The sequence below is a fragment of the Microtus ochrogaster genome, chromosome 7 (genome assembly GCF_000317375.1).
Source record: "Microtus ochrogaster isolate Prairie Vole_2 chromosome 7, MicOch1.0, whole genome shotgun sequence".
Taxonomy (NCBI): Eukaryota; Metazoa; Chordata; class Mammalia; order Rodentia; family Cricetidae; genus Microtus; species Microtus ochrogaster.
Window position 1 is genome coordinate 72,204,251 of NC_022014.1, and position 15,829 is coordinate 72,220,079.

Genomic DNA, 15,829 nt, shown 5'->3' on the forward strand with positions numbered 1-15,829 from the left:
CGCATCCTCTGACTGCACCCTCAGACTGCATCCTCAGACTGCATCCTCAGACCGCATCCTCAGACTGCATCCTCAGACCGCATCCTCTGACTGCAACTGTCCCCACCAAACCTCAGACTTCAGTGAGCTTTTGTCTCCTCCTGCCTTATATTCCTCTTTCAGCCAGACATACCATTCCTGTCTCTACCTCCCTAGTGCTGGGATTCACGCGGGATCCCAAGTGCTGGAATCACCTTTGTGTGAGCTCTGTTTCTCTTTCAGACAGATTCAATCCTGTGCAGTCCAGGGTAGCCTTAAACTAACAGAGCTCCCTCTGCCTCTGCCTCTGTCTCCCAAGTCCTGGGATTAAAGGTGTGTGCCACCACTCCCTGGCCTCTAGTGGCTTAGCTCTGCACTCTGATCTTCAGGCAAGCTTTATTTGTTAAAACACCAACAAAATACCACCACATCTGTTGTCTCTATTCCTAGCCTTGTGCTGGGCTTCTCCATGTACACACGTACATCTCTCAATGCTGATTACCGATTTTGTTTCCTTCGAAAACCAAACATTTCATTTATAAAAATTGCTGCAATTATATGTGAATAATTATTGCCAGCATTTTAGGCAGTTCATGCATGCAGGAGATACAGGAAGCCCCCCTTTTCCTGTTGCACCATCCTGCTCCCTTCCCATAGTACCTCCAAGCAGGTCACTGAGATGCTTTCCAGCTCTTTGCCCCAACATTCCCAGGCACCCCCAGGCAGAGAGAAAACATCGCATCGTACTAACTCACGTGGATTTCTTTCTCCTTCACATTTTCTTCCTACCTCTTGTTGCCCTTGGGGAGAGCTGTCACCATGGAAGCGGAGAACAAAGGGATCAAATGCTTAGCACTGGTGCACAACAAAAGTTTGAGAGAGAACGGAAAGATGCGAAAAGATGCGAGCCTTCTCCTTGTAGAGCTTTTCCCAACTGGCATGGCAGAAGCAGAGCGCGAGGAGGAGGTGGAAAACTGGGTCTGATGGAGACCAGCAACCCACACACACCCACATCCGTTCTGAACTTGTCCCCAGTGGACTGCAAAGGTGGGAAGAGCACCATGACTCCTGAAAGCATGTTTAATTCGCCAACAGTAGGGCTCTACCATCTCCTCCGTAGACGGCAAACTGCATGAGCCCTAGTCCCCAGGGTATGGCAGAAATGAAGTATGACCGACAGGTGACGTGGCTAAGGGGAGCCAGTGTGATGCCATGGAGGAGCCCTTGGTTCTGGAGAGGAAGGAGAAAGCCAAGCTCAAAGTGTTTTGCCACTGTGAATAAAGGGATTTGCACCAGCTGAAGTGAACCTAAGGGGACTAGAAGAGGCCAGACTGAGGTGAAGAGCCAGTGTAAGTGTGTGCCAGTGTACACGTGAGTCCTCCCCTGAGGTCCAGACTGGGAAGTCCATCAGGAGGTTCTGTTAAAGGTTCACACTATTGCCAAGCCACTTCCTAAATACCTTCCCGCCAGTGGGTGATGTCACCCATTGACAAAAGAGAGGCAAAAGAGAGGAGGAAAAAAATGGAAATCCATAGGACTGGAGTACAATCAACTCACGCTACATTTCTTGACACCAGGTTGTCTTACAAAGTGTACAGAGTGCGGCCCCTTGTTCCATCCCACTCAGCTAGCGTACACATGAAATAATCAAATGGAAATTGTATTAATTAAATTACTGCCTGGCCCATTAGCTCTAGCCTCTTATTGGCTAACTCTCATATCTTGATTAACCCATTTTTATTAATCTATCTGTCACCACGAGGTCATGGCTTATGGGGAGAGATTCTAACCTATGTCTGTCTCAGGCTGGAGATTCATGGCGTCTGCCACACTTCCCTTCTTCCCAGCATTCTGTTCTGTCTACTCCACCCACTTAAGGGCTGCCCTATCAAAAGGCCAAGGCAGTCTCTTTATTCAACCAATGAAAGCAACACACAAACAGAACCTCCTACACAAGCAAAGAAGGGGTCAGTTGTTTTGAGTGCCTGCACACAGGTCTGAAAAGTCACAGTATGTGTAGACATGCACAGAACATTTATTGTTGCACAACGTGGGTGTCTGCTGCATTGGAAGCTGTCCTCACAAGGCTGTGCTCCCACCCTCGCCTTTCACAAGGTGCCAGCCTCTCCCTTGGCTCAGTTTTCAAATTCTATAGACGACTTGCACCCAGATGGTTAAGATCATAAAAGGCAGACAGCCCTTTAGTTTTACAGAGTTGGTCCAATAGCAACAGAACGAACAATAACTAGCGTGTGACGTTCCTGCTAATCTTTAGCCACGTGCAGCAATGGACACAGATCACACAGACTGCAGTCCGGCTCTCCCTGCAGAAAGTCATTTGTCTGTCTAAAGAACTATGGGAATTCATCTCAGGAGGTTGAGGCCCATCTGGACATCCCCAGGGAAAGAAGAAAAATGGAGACATACACTCCAGAGCAGTGACTCTCAGCCTTCCTAATGCTGTGACCCTTTAATACAGGTTCTCGTGTGGCGGTGACCCCCCAGCCATAGCTTTATTTTTGTTGCTATTTCATAACTATAATCTTGCTAGCCTTATGAGTCACAAAGTAACTATCTGACACTCAGGATATCTATGCAACTCCCGTGACAAAGCCGTTCCTCCCCAGAGGGTCGTGACCCACAGGTAAAGAACGAAGGCTGGATGTAGAACAGTCTTCCTGGCCAGTCTCTTTGAGTGTCCCCAGGAGGCCCTGTGAGCATCTCAGTTGCCCGAGATGGAATTCTGAGAATGATGGTCCCTCCCTCCTTCAAGGAGCCAGCTCTTGAAAACAAAAAGAAAAGCAGACCTAGCCTCCTTCCCACAAACTCTCAAGTCTTAAGTGTGTCGGTTTTCACGTTGTGAGCGGCCAGATCTGGGTCAGCTATAAATGCATATTTGTATGCATCTTGTGACTTGTTCCTTTAAAAACAACAACAACAATAACAAAAAATAGGTTCATTGTGAATCCTCATGCCAAAGCCACAGACCAAAGCCTTACCACAAACCTCACTACCCTTGTGGATGAGTCTTCCTCCTCAGCAAAACAACACTGGGGGGGGGGTGGCTCTTTACACACATTCCTAAATCCATTAATAGTTTTTGTTTTGGTTTGGGTTTTTGAGCTTTATTTATAGATTGAGTAATGTTGGATATGAAGGAATGCATCGGTTTGCATTTGGTTTCTTTCTTTTTATCGTTGAGAAAGAAAAATATCCCATTTAGACCCGTGTGTGTGTGTGTGTGTGTGTGTGTGTGTGTATTGGAACATGCAGGACACTGTGTGTGTGTGGGCCAAAGGACAACTTGCAGGAGTCGGTTCTGTCCTTCCATTATATGTGACCTGAGGACCAAACTCAGGTCGTCTGCCAGTCTCAACAGGCGGCAACTTTACCCGCAAAGACATCTTGTTGGCCTTGTGTTTTTTTGTTTTGTTTTGTTTTTAACTCAACAACACTATTCCTGTGAGACTTCATTACAAAACAGTGTTGGATCATTCATTTTCATTATCAAACAGAATTTCATTGTATAAACACAACTTTTAAAGAAATCTATTCTACTTCTGGCAAGCGTATGGTTTGTTTTCACTTGGGTACAACATTAGCAACATTCACAAAACCACTCACATGTAATCTTATGATATACACGCTCATGTATGTTAACCATACTCTTAAGAATGGAACTGATCATAGGATGTACATGTCTGCAACCTCATTAAGCAACACTGAATGATTTTTAAGTGATTATAATAATTTACATTCTTACAAGTCATGAATAACATTTCATTTTTTAAAAGATTTGTTTCTAATTACGGGTGTAGCCAGGTGGTAGCGATGCATGCCTTTAATCCCAGCACTTGGGGGGGGGGCAGAAGCAGGCAGATCTCTGTCAGTTTGAGGCCAGCCTGGTCTACAAGAACTAGTTCCAGGACAGGCTCCAGAGTTACAGAGAGACCATGTCTCGAAAAACCAAAATGAATGAATGAATGAATGAATGAATGAATGGGTGTATATGAAGGTCTATGTGCACCTGAGTGGAGGGGCGCTCTGAGGTCTGAAGTGAGTGTCACATCTCTTGGAACTGGAGTCACAGGTGATTGTGACATGGGTGGGACCCCAACTAGGGTCCTTTGTATAAGCAGCAAGAGCTTTTAGCCACATTTCTCCAGCCCTAGTTACCTCATATTCTCATATGAAAATTTAAATATTTAAATCATAACCTCATATTTAAATCATTGATATTATTGATTTTTTTTATTGTTTTTATTGAGCAATATATTTTTCTCTGCTCCCCTCTCCTCTTCCTCTTCTACCCTCTCCCACAATCCCTACACTCCCAATTTACTCAGGATATCTTGTCTTTTTCTACTTCCCATGTAGATTAGATCCATGTATGTCTTTCTTAGGGTCCTCATTGTTGTCTAGGTTCTCTGGGACTGTGAACTGTAGGCTGGTTTTTCTTTGCTTTATGTCTAAAAGCCACTTATAAGTGAATACATATGATATTTGTCTTTCTGGGTCTGGATTACCTCACTCAGTATGATGTTTTCTAGATTCATCCATTTACCCACAAATTTCAAGATGTCCTTATGTTTTTTGCTGTGTAGTACTCCATTGTGTAAACATGTACCACATCTTCTATATCCATTCTTCACTCGAGGAGCATTTAGGTTGTTTCCAAGTTCTGGCTGTGACAAATAATGCTGCTCTGAACATATTCTTGTTTTTTAACTAGCTATTTTGATGTGTGTATAAATGTGAGTCATGGTGACTTTTGATTAGCACTTCTTGGTGACAATGAAATTGACCCCCCACCATTTGTTTGCTGTTTTCAGCATATTTGCATAGCTATTTTTGTAAGCTACCTGCACATATCTTTTGAGCATTTTTCTACTGTGCTTTCTGGTCTTGTGCTATAGATCTGTGAGTGTTCTGCAAATATTTTGAACCAAGGACCCTGTTGCTATAATTAGCATAAGCATCCCTCCCTTCCCCAATGACTTTCCCACTTGCTTCATGATAATGTCTTTGAGAGGTAAAATGAATGTTTCCACCTCACCCAACTGGTAACTTTCACCTTTCAGTGAGTGCTCAGTTCTGTGTTAAAAAATGCCTTTGCTTATTTTTATTATCAAGATTTTTTTTTTTTACACTTAGATCTAAATTCTACCTAAAATGTATCTTCATTGACCATAGGAAGAAGGCTGTCTTAGTTAGGGCTTTTATTGCTGTGAAGAGACACCATGACCGTGGCAACTCTGATAAAGAAAGCATTTACTTGAGGGTGGCTCACTTACAGCTTCAGAGGTTCAGGCCATTATGATCATGAAGAGGAGCATGGCAGCCTGCAGGCAGATGTGGTGCTGGAGCTCAGAGTGCTACGTCTTGCTGTCAACAGGAAGTTGACTCACTGTCACCCTGAGGACGGCTTAAACAAAAGAGACCTCAAGCCTCCCCTTCCTCCAACAAGGCCACACCTCCTAATAGTGCCACTCCCTTTGGGGGCCATTTTTTTCCAACCATCATATTCTTCTCCCTGGCCCCCAAAGGCTTATAGCCATATCATAATGCAAAAAATTTATTCAGTCCAACTTCAAAAGTCCCCATAGCTCATTACAGTCTCAACAATGTTTTAAAGTCCAAAATCTCTTCTGAGATGTATGGAAATTTCTTAACTGTAAGACCCCTGTAAAAATCAAAAAGAAGATCACATACTTCCTACTGGGAAGCAAGTGTTGGTGCCTTCAATGTGTTGAACATGTTGTCCAGTCAAAGGGAGTGTTTTAGAGTTTCTATTACTGTGCTAAAAACATCATGACCAAAAGCAAGTTGTGGAGAAAGAGTCTGTTTCATGTTACAGCTTGCAGTCTATCATCCATGATGTCAGAGCAGGAACTCAGGCAGGAACGTGGAGGCAGGAGCTGAGGCAGATGTCAGAGAAGAGTGTTGCTTACTAGCTTGCTCTTCATGTCTTGCTCAGCCTGCTTTCTTAGAGCACACAGGACTCAGAGCCCAGCTGTGGCACTGACCTCAGTAAGTCAGGCCTTCCCACATCAAGCATCACTGGAGAAAGTGCACCACTGGTTTGCCCACAGAATCGTCTGGTGAGGATATTTTCTCAATTGAGATTTCCTCTTCCCAAATGACTCTAGCTTGTGTCAAGTTGATGTAAAACTAACCAGCACAGGGCACATGTCCTTGAAGAAAGTAATCAGACTCTAGTGTGGAGGCCTGAAAAATGTGAGCCTATTTCCACTCTGACCAAAAGTTAGAGATTTGGAACTTACCTCTAGTTACCTCTAGTTCCTTCAAGGTTATTGTGCTTCTACCTCAAATAAAGATCCCACCTAGAAATAGGTCAGAGAGTTCTCTGCTCTCTCAAGGTTGTTGTCAACAGATGTGGCTAATAACCAAACCTTGTATTCCAGGAATAGGGAAGTAGATCTGTTCCTACCTCAAACTACCTCAAACAAAAATCTAAGGACCCAACTAAATCCCAGTTCCCTTAAGGAAATAACTTTGGGTTCCACACTGGGAGTGGTTTGCCTACAGAATGTTTTGGTCTAGTGTGTGTATGACTTGTTTTGTTCTAGCAACAGAATGTTTAACTATGGTGATCTTCAATTGGTATGTTCATTTCCTTGTATCAAGTTAATGTAATTTTTTGTCTTACTCCTACCTTTTGGGGTCAGGGGTATTTTAAGCAGTTGGAAATTAAACACGGGAGATTTCAGTACTCACTGGAATTTCCTCCCAATACTATCCTATATGTTTCTCCAATTTATTATTTTCATTTCTGTCTTCGTATTCTTTACTATATTTCTAATTCCCCACACCTCTACCCTGGCAAGAGGTATTTTTGTCCAGGCTAGTTCCTGATGCTCTGGGCCTTTTCTCTTCTACTTTCAGCCCCTGGTCAGCAGCAAAGTCCATTATCCTACTTTACCTCACTATTCACGTGACCTTCCCACAAAAGTCCTAAAATCAAAAGATCAGTCTGACCACAGTCTGAAGCCTCTACAGCTGTGAGCCAGCAGAAACCTTTTCTTTTTCCAAGTTGATTATTTCAAGGATATTTGTGATAGTGCTGGAAGTCTCACTAATATAAGCAAGGTCACGAGCGTGCTTGCATGTGTGTGCGTGTGTGTCCATGCACGCATGCATGTATGTATTGACCAATGGTCAACACTGAGTATCTACCCACCTTATTTTCGGAGATGTGATCTCTTACCAAATCTGGAACTGACTGATTCATCCACACTAGCTTGGCCAGCAAACTCCAGGATCCTCCTGCCTCTGATTGCCCAGTGCTGGGGGTATAGGCACCTACTGCTGGACCCCACTTTTTATGTTGGGGCTAGGGATCCAGATTCAGGTAGGCCCTTGTTTCCATGGCAAACACTTTACTGAGTAAGCATTTTCTCAGCCCTTCAGGATCTTAGTGAGAGCAATCAATACCTACATATCAGTACTCCGTATCAGTATTGCCAACTTATAGTCTATCATTCTTCTCCACATTGGCCTTCACCACTCAAATCTATTTGCATTTCAATATAAAATTTAGAACTATCTTGTCAATACACACACACACAAAAAAAATTTATCTGTTTTTTTTTAAATTGGGATTGCATTGAAACTAGAATTGAGATCTTTATATTATTGACTCTAAATGTGCTGGCTAGTAATGGAGGAGGGTCATTTGTCTATCTGTTGCTTTCATTGGTTAATTAATAAAGAAAACTGCTTGGCCTTTGATAGGACAGAAAATTAGGTAGGTGGAGAAAACAAAACAGAATGCTGGGAGAAAGAAGCCGAGTGAGGCAGACTCCATGCCTCTCCTCTCTAAGACGGAAGCAGGTTAAGAATCTCCCTGGTAAGCCACCAGCTCGTGGTGCTACACAGATTATTAGAAATGGGTTAATCAAGATGTGAGAATTAGCCAATAAGAGGCTAGAACTAATGGGCCAAGCAGTGTTTAAAAGAATACAGTTTCCGTGTAATTATTTTGGGTATTTTGGGTATAAAGCTAGCAATGCGGGAGCTCCGCTCCACACTACAGGCTAGTTTTATGTTAGCTTGTCGCAGGCTATGGTTATCTGCAAGGAGGGAACCTTAGTTGGAAAAATACCTCCATAAGATCAGGCTGGAGGTCAACCTGTAGAGCATTTTCTTAATTAGTGATGGATGGGGGAGGGCGCCCAGTACATTATGGTGACTCCACTCCTGAGATCTATAAGAAAGCAGGCTGAGCAAGCCCTGGAGAGCAAGCCAGTAAGCAGCACCCCTCCTTGGCCTCTGCACCGGCTCCTGCCTCCAGGATCCTGCCTGAGTTCCTGCCCTGACTTCCTCCAGTGATGAACTGTGAGTCAAATAAACACTTTCCTTTCCAGCTTACTTTTGGTCATGGTGTCTCGTAATGTCAACAGTAACTCTAAGACACTCAACAAACATATATTTCTCTATTATTAGATTCTCTTTCATTTCCCTTAATGATCTTTTTCATCTTTTATATTCTCGAACCTTTACCAGTTCTAACCCTACTTGAATAATCAAGGTTTTAAATGCAGTTGCAAGGATAAGTTTGAAAAATATTTAAGTTTTGCTTGTATCAGTTGTGGTGTGTGTGTATGTGTGTATGTGTGTATGTGTGTATGTGTGTATGTGTGTATGTGTGTATGTGTGTATGTGTGTATGTGTGTATGTGTGTTGTGTAGCAGGCAGACAGGGTCTCTTTAGTTCCACTTACTGCAGAGTATATCAGGATTGTTGGCCTGTGAGCATCCAGTGTTTCAGTCTCCCATTCCCCTGTAAGACTGCTTCTTACACACCACTGCATCCTGCTTTTTACATGGGTTCCAAAATTCTAATGCAGATTATCAACCTGTGTAGGAAGTGCCTTTACCCACCGAACTATCTTCCCATCCCCTGGAAGTTTTATTTTCTAACTGGTTGTTGTTGGTTTATAGATATATGATTAATTTTGCATATTAAAATTATACTCAAATAATTTTCTGAGTTCTCATTTTTTTAGCTTATCAGTATTACCCTGAGATTCACTACACTGTTTGTAAGTAATGATCTTTAAAATAATAATTTGTTATATTGCATTAGGCAGGTTCTCCACTGTGATGCTAAGTATAAGTAATTATAGCAGACATTCATAGCTCCATTTATAATTAATAGACTTCTACCTCTTAATGGCTAGTGGTTATAAAATTTTGTAAAATAAAATTTGTCTACCCATTGAGACAATGATTTAACTGTTTGTGAGACCAATTACAATGGTTAGCTAACTAGTATTTAAAAACCTGTATAGTGCCAGAACAAATTCATTTTTGTTGTGATATATTATTACTTTTGAGATTTATTTCTCAGGATGTGGTTTCCTAGCCTAGTATTTAGGATTTGTGTTGTGGGACTGGAGAGCTAGCTCAGTAGTTAAGCCTACTTAAGCTTTGTAGAGAACCTGAGTTAGATTCTCAGTACCCAGGTCAACAGCTCACAACAGATTGCGTATCTTTAGCTCCAGAGAATCCAGTGCCCTCTTCTGGCTTCTGAGGGCACCTGCACTTGAGCATGTATGGATAATCATGAACATGCACGCACACACACACACACACATTAAAATAAATAATACATGTAGAAATTGCCTCTTCATTCATATGATATGTCAGCCTGTAATTTTCCCATTTTGCAAATGCCTTGTTGGGTTTTAGTATCAAGTTTACTCTGTCCTTATAAATTAAGTTAGAAATCGTTTTTGTTTTTCTTATTTCTTGGAAGAGCTTATGCGAAACTGGTGTCATTTCTTATTTGAATGTTTGAAATAATTTACTGGTGACGCCATGTGGATCTGGGTCTTTCAAAACCTTTGTGTCTCTGTAATCAAAGATTAATTTTTAAAAAAGGATTTAGGGGTAGGCATATTTTGTAATTCTTGTAGTGTCAGTTTGAGTAAACTAAATTTTCTAGAACGTTGTCCACTGCATTTAAATTTTGTTAGTCTAAAGTTACTATTTATTGCAAAGAAAAGGCCGTTGAGACAAAAGTTTCACTATGTACGAGCATGGCCTCAAACTGTCTGCTAAGTGCTGGGATCCTAGATGTGTGTCGTGCACATAGTAGGTATGCAAGAAAACATCTGTCCAATGCTCCATGAAGGTAAGACATTGTCTCCATCCGCAGAAAGGCAACTGGACTGCAGAGGCTTATTCAAGGTCACTCTGGGGCAGTGGGGCTCCAAGCCAGGCCTTCTGATGCCCGAGGCCAGTACCACTTCTGCTACTCAGAATAAACAACTTTTTGTGGAAGGTCACAGGCTCCCTGAGCTCAGTGGAAAGCCAGAGCCCCTAAAGACCCTCGCAGTTCTCTGCCTGCATCTTGGGTGTGCCCCTAGGCCCTCTGGCCAACTCCACGACACTCCCCCTCCCTCATTCTCTCCTCTTTCCTAGGAGGCTGACTCATCTGGATCCCCAAGCAAAGTTCCCAGACTCCATGCCTGCTGGAGCTGACCAGCAATACGCTCTCAGATCATGGCGGTACTTTTCGCTGGAATAAAAGGCTTCTGCCATCTTCAGAGTAGAGAGGAGTAGCGGACAGCCAGCCACTCCCGGGGGATGGATGTCTGACGTACCCAAGGTATCACTTTCAGTTGGAAGATTTTTACAGCATGAAATGCTTTGCCCCTCACAGAACCCTTTTTGGAAAGCCACAAGTCCTAAAAGGGGATCTGCTTAGGCAGTCAAAAAGCAGATTTTTTTTTTGGTGGTCTTTTTTCCCTCTTTTCTTTATTTTTAACCTTCTGCTTCAGACTCTGCCAGTCTGTGCCTCTCTCTCACCCCTGGAGCTTTCTTTTCAATACTGGTCATTCGTGGAGTTGGTTCTGCCCTCTCTGCTTGCGACTGGTGGTTGAGCGCGGCCGTGTCTGCCTAATGAGGGGCCCTCCAGGCCCGGCTGCCCTTGTTTTTGAAACCTGGGGAGAGGATGTGCAGGCAATGAGCAATCGGATCAGAAGGGCCTCAGTGAGCAGACATCACAGTCAAGCTCAAAGAGGGCAGGAAGTAGAACAAAGAGCGAAAACATTTACAGAAGTGCCACGGTGTAAGGGGAGAGAGCTAGCAACTCGAACAAGGTCAATGGCGACCGGAAAGGATTGAAAGGAATTGCCGAGGGGAAAAGAGAGAGAAAGAAACCTCAAAAAGAGGGCTGAGGACTCCCTGAGTTGGGCTGGCTGGCTGGCTCCTAGAACATTTTCCTTGATATCTTCCCAGGAAGCTCTGTTCCTCCAAGACTTCAATACACTGGAAAAGTTTGTGCAACTGGCTAGAGGAGGGGTTTAGAAGCCGTGAGTCACCAGCAGCGGTCTGTGTGTGTGTGTGCTTTTAACACAGGCTTCCTCTGGGACCACATCAGTGGAGGCTTTGGGTTCTTTGGCATGTGCTGGGTTCTCTCTCTCTCTCTCTCTCTCTCTCTCTCTCTCTCTCTCTCTCTCTGTGTGTGTGTGTGTGTGTGTGTGTGTGTCTGGCCAGCCGACATTAGGGGCATATGGTGTGTGGGGCTTCAGTTGTTGCCAAGAACAAAATAAATGAGTTGACAGCGCCCTGTGCTTTGGTTGCCATTGCTGAAAGATAGCCGGAAGGAACCACAGAAAAGTCATGCTTTCCTTCCACAATTTGGGACAAGGGTTTATGGGTGGGGAGAGGAAATGTGGGAATAGCATGCGTGTGTACGCACATGCGTATAATGGCAAGGGGCCAATGTCGTATGTCATTCCTCAGGATGCCACCCACCTTGCTTTAGAGACAAGGTCCCTCGGGCCTAGAACTTGATAATTTGTCTAAGTTGCTGCCTGTCTTGGTCTCTTCAGCACTGGGACTCCAACCACCATCACATCCATCCAGCTGCTTTGCGTGGGTTCTGGGGAATCGAACTTAGGACCTCATGCTTACCCACGTAATGAGAAAGCACTTCACAGAGCTGCCTCCACAGCCCCCGAGGAGAGGTTTTTAAGCACCCCAAGCCTCAGTTTATCTATAAATGGGTTCCAGTAGACTCTTGTTTACCAGTTGATCTGAGGCTAATGCCCAGCTTGCATGCCACAGTTTCCCACAGGAATGTTAAAATGAAGCTACTACTGAAGCTCTTTTAAAGCTGGCTTCTCAGGAGACTTTCCGGAGGGACACAGCCTCAGGTCTTCACTGGGCTGCTCAGCACCACCTGGCCTTGTAGGCTCTCTGTTGGAGATATTTTAATTGTGCTTCCGTTTGCAACACAATGAGTTTTAGCATCGTGTTCTTCCCCCTTCTGTGATGCATACTTTGTGTTTCAAAATCATCCCACCAAAAGTTCCAGCGTGCAGGGTGCCCCATGCGGGTACTGAGTTCCTTCCAGTTCCGCACATAACTTACGCGCATTTGTTTGGCGCTAGCTGGCCCCCTCCAAACCTCTGGGATATACATTCATGAGGGTAGGATAATTTTTAATATAGTTTTTTTTTAACTTTTGAAGTGCTTTAGATTTATAGAACATTTGTGAAAGCAATAATATCCCTATACGCTCCACCTCCAGTTTCTCCCACCGTCAGCCTCTTGTATCACGATGGCAGTAATACGCCTGGTTTGTGTTTTCTTACTATAACAGAATACAAAGGCTATGTTACTTATAACAGGAAGAAGTTTATTTGTGGTACTGGTTACTGAACCCAAGCTGTGTATATGCAAGGCAACTGCTATATACCAGTTGCCCTACCCTAGGTTGCACTAAGGGAAAGTGTGCGGTGACGTCTTGTTTATACTCTAACAAATAAAACTTGCCTGAAGGTTAAAGGGAGGAGCGAGGCACTAGCTAACCATAGAGGTCTGGAGGTCTGTACGGGCAGACAGGAAGTGATATGGCTGGGCAGAGAGAGGAATGTGCGGTGGGAGGAGACAGGAGGAGTTAGCAAGGTAAGACGTGGCTGTGGTTTGCTCCTTTGTCTCTCTGATTTACCCTGATAATCTGTCTCCAGGTCTTTATTATTAAGATCAATTAGAGCTTATGCAGCAAAAGAGGTTTATTTCACTGACTCATGACAGCGAACTGGGGAGTTCAAGGGGGTGACATCAACAGCATTTTTTTATTGCTTCGTGATAGAAAGCGGGAGGCCAAGTGAAGGCCCGCTGATGAGGTGCAGCAGGAGGGTCAGGTTTGTTTCTTAGCACAGGCTCTCGTGACAGCTAACCCACTCCCTAGACGATGACATTAATCTGCTCTTGGAGGCCTGCCCCATGACCCAAATACCTACCAGAGGCTCCACCTCCCAACATTACCACATTGGGGATCAAGCTTCCAACACACGGATTTTGGGGATATGTCCAGACCACAGCTCATGGATCTGTCATGGCTAAAAGAAAAAAAAATGATACATTGTTATGAATTAAAATGTAGGCTTTCAGATTCATTAATTCTTCCACAAGTTCTTATATTAGTGAACTTTCTGTTACTCTGACAAAATATCTGATAAAATAGGCTTATAAAGAGAAAAGGCTTTTTTGGACTAAGAATTGTGCAAATTTCAGTCCGTGTTCAATTGGCCTCTTTCTTCTGGTCCTGTGGTGAGAGATCCAGCACAGCAGAAGTGAACTGTGGGGTAAGCTGCTCATACTACGGCAGAAAGAAGCAAGAGAGAGACATAAAGAGACCAATGTCCCCCGATCTTCCAAGGGCACCTCTCCAGATGCCTCAAAGTTCCCAATAGATCCCACCACCTTTAGGCCAAGGGCCAAGTCTTTACTCTTTTAGAGAATATTAAGATCCAAACTGTATGGCTGGGGAGATGGCTCAGTGGACCAAGCGCTGCCACTTCTGATATGCAGGCATGCAAGCCGGCAGAACACTGTATACATAATAAATAAAATAAATATTAACAAGAAACAGGTTATCAAGCTTTGTGCTTTGGAAAGTGGTTACTGCAGAGACTCACAACTGTTAAAGTAGAGAGGCTATATGTCCGGGGAGTGTTCTGCCATAAATAGAGCATCTATATCATGTGCTCTTTTGCCAAGAATGAGGAAATGCGGAAGAGTGGGTGGACAGACTGCCAAAGCCAGAACAACTGTGAAAATGTGTCTTGTTTTGCTTTGGTTTTTGGTTGTCTGAGACAAGATCCCGCTGTGTAGACAAGGCTATTCTGAAACCCAACCTGTTTCAGTTGAGCCCTGGGAGAGTCTCAAATGCATAATCCCACTGCTTTTGCTTCCTAAATGCTGGGATTACAGGCATGTAGTTTAGCATGTTGAGCTGTTGTGTTTTTTTCTTGTTGTTATCATTTTACAAATAAAATAACAAGCTTCCTAAGGTCATTCAAGGAGAAAAGTCAGAGGGGGAATTCAGTCCTGTGTTACTTCAAAGATACTGTGTTTGTTGTTGTTGTTATCTGCCAGTATGAATGACTGACTTGACTCTTCTGTCTGGTGTAGACATCTGGATATCATTAAGAACAGAGTAATACTTCTTTTTCTTCCTCCTCCTTCTCATGCTTCTCCTCCTCTTCTAGAGGAATTCAGCCCAGAGAATGAAAGAACTCGGGTGTTAACATCCTGCAGATGGAGGCTGAATCTCAGCTCTATCGTTTAGTCATTGTGTGATCCTGGGAAAGCTGAATTATGCCTCAGTTTCCCTAACCATGGCATCTAGACATCAGTAGTGCCTGCCTCACAAAGCTGCTGGAAACCTGAAAAACAGTATCTATAATATAAAACCTCTGCTTTTCTCCACCCAAAGCATCTTAGGATCCACCATGTCCCTTCTAAGATGTAAAAATTGCGACTTCCTTGAGTTTAAAGAAAGCTTTCATCTTCACTATCTGACGCAAGGAATTAAGACACACCCTCATGAAGGGACGGCAGATGGAAGATATGTTTGCCATAAGTAATAGAAAGGCTATAACTCTTTCTGGGGCAGCAAACCACAGCCCATTAGATGCAGGCCACCAGGGAGGGTGGAGTCACACCTGCCTCTTTACACAAGCTCTATGCACCGTGACAAGGCTACATAAACAGTTGTCCCTGTGTCCCCAAAGTATTAGTCAAAGATACTGAAGTCCATGGATGCTTAGGTCCCTTGTGTAAGATGGCACACATCCTGGCTTTCTATTGCTATGATAAAGACCATAACCAAAAGCAGTTTGGGGGGCAAAGAGTTCATTTGACTTACAAAATCCCCATCAAGTCCGCCATCAGGGGGTGGGGGGCAAAAGAAGGAGCCGAAGCAGGGCCAGACCTGAAGCAGAGACCATGGACCATGAAGCAGAGTGCTGGTTACAGGCTGGCTCCTCCTGGATTGCTAAACCTGTTTTCTTTTACAGCCCAGGACTACCTGCTCAGGGGTGACATCACCCACAAAGGGTTGGGTCTCTCACATTAATCATTAATCAAAGAAAATACGCTGCAGGCAATCTGATGTAGGTATTTTCTCCATTGAGGTTTCTCTATGTCAAGTTGACCAAAATCTAACCAGGGCTGCATGTATTCACATAGGACCTATGCACACCCTCCTATATACTTTAACTTTAGGCTACTTCTAATATAAGGTAAACACTTGTATTAGGTAGAATAGTTATTGTTCTATATTGTTTGTGGAATAACTAAGAGTTTAGCACTGTTACAATTCTTTTTAATTTTGTGTTTATATAACATATAAAGTCAAAATTACTAAAATATCCCATTTCTTTACACTCATTTCAAAATCTGTTTTTCTTTTTTAAATGTTTTTTTTTTAAACATTTATTTATTTATTATGTATACAATATTCTGTCTGTGTGTATGTCTGCAGGCCA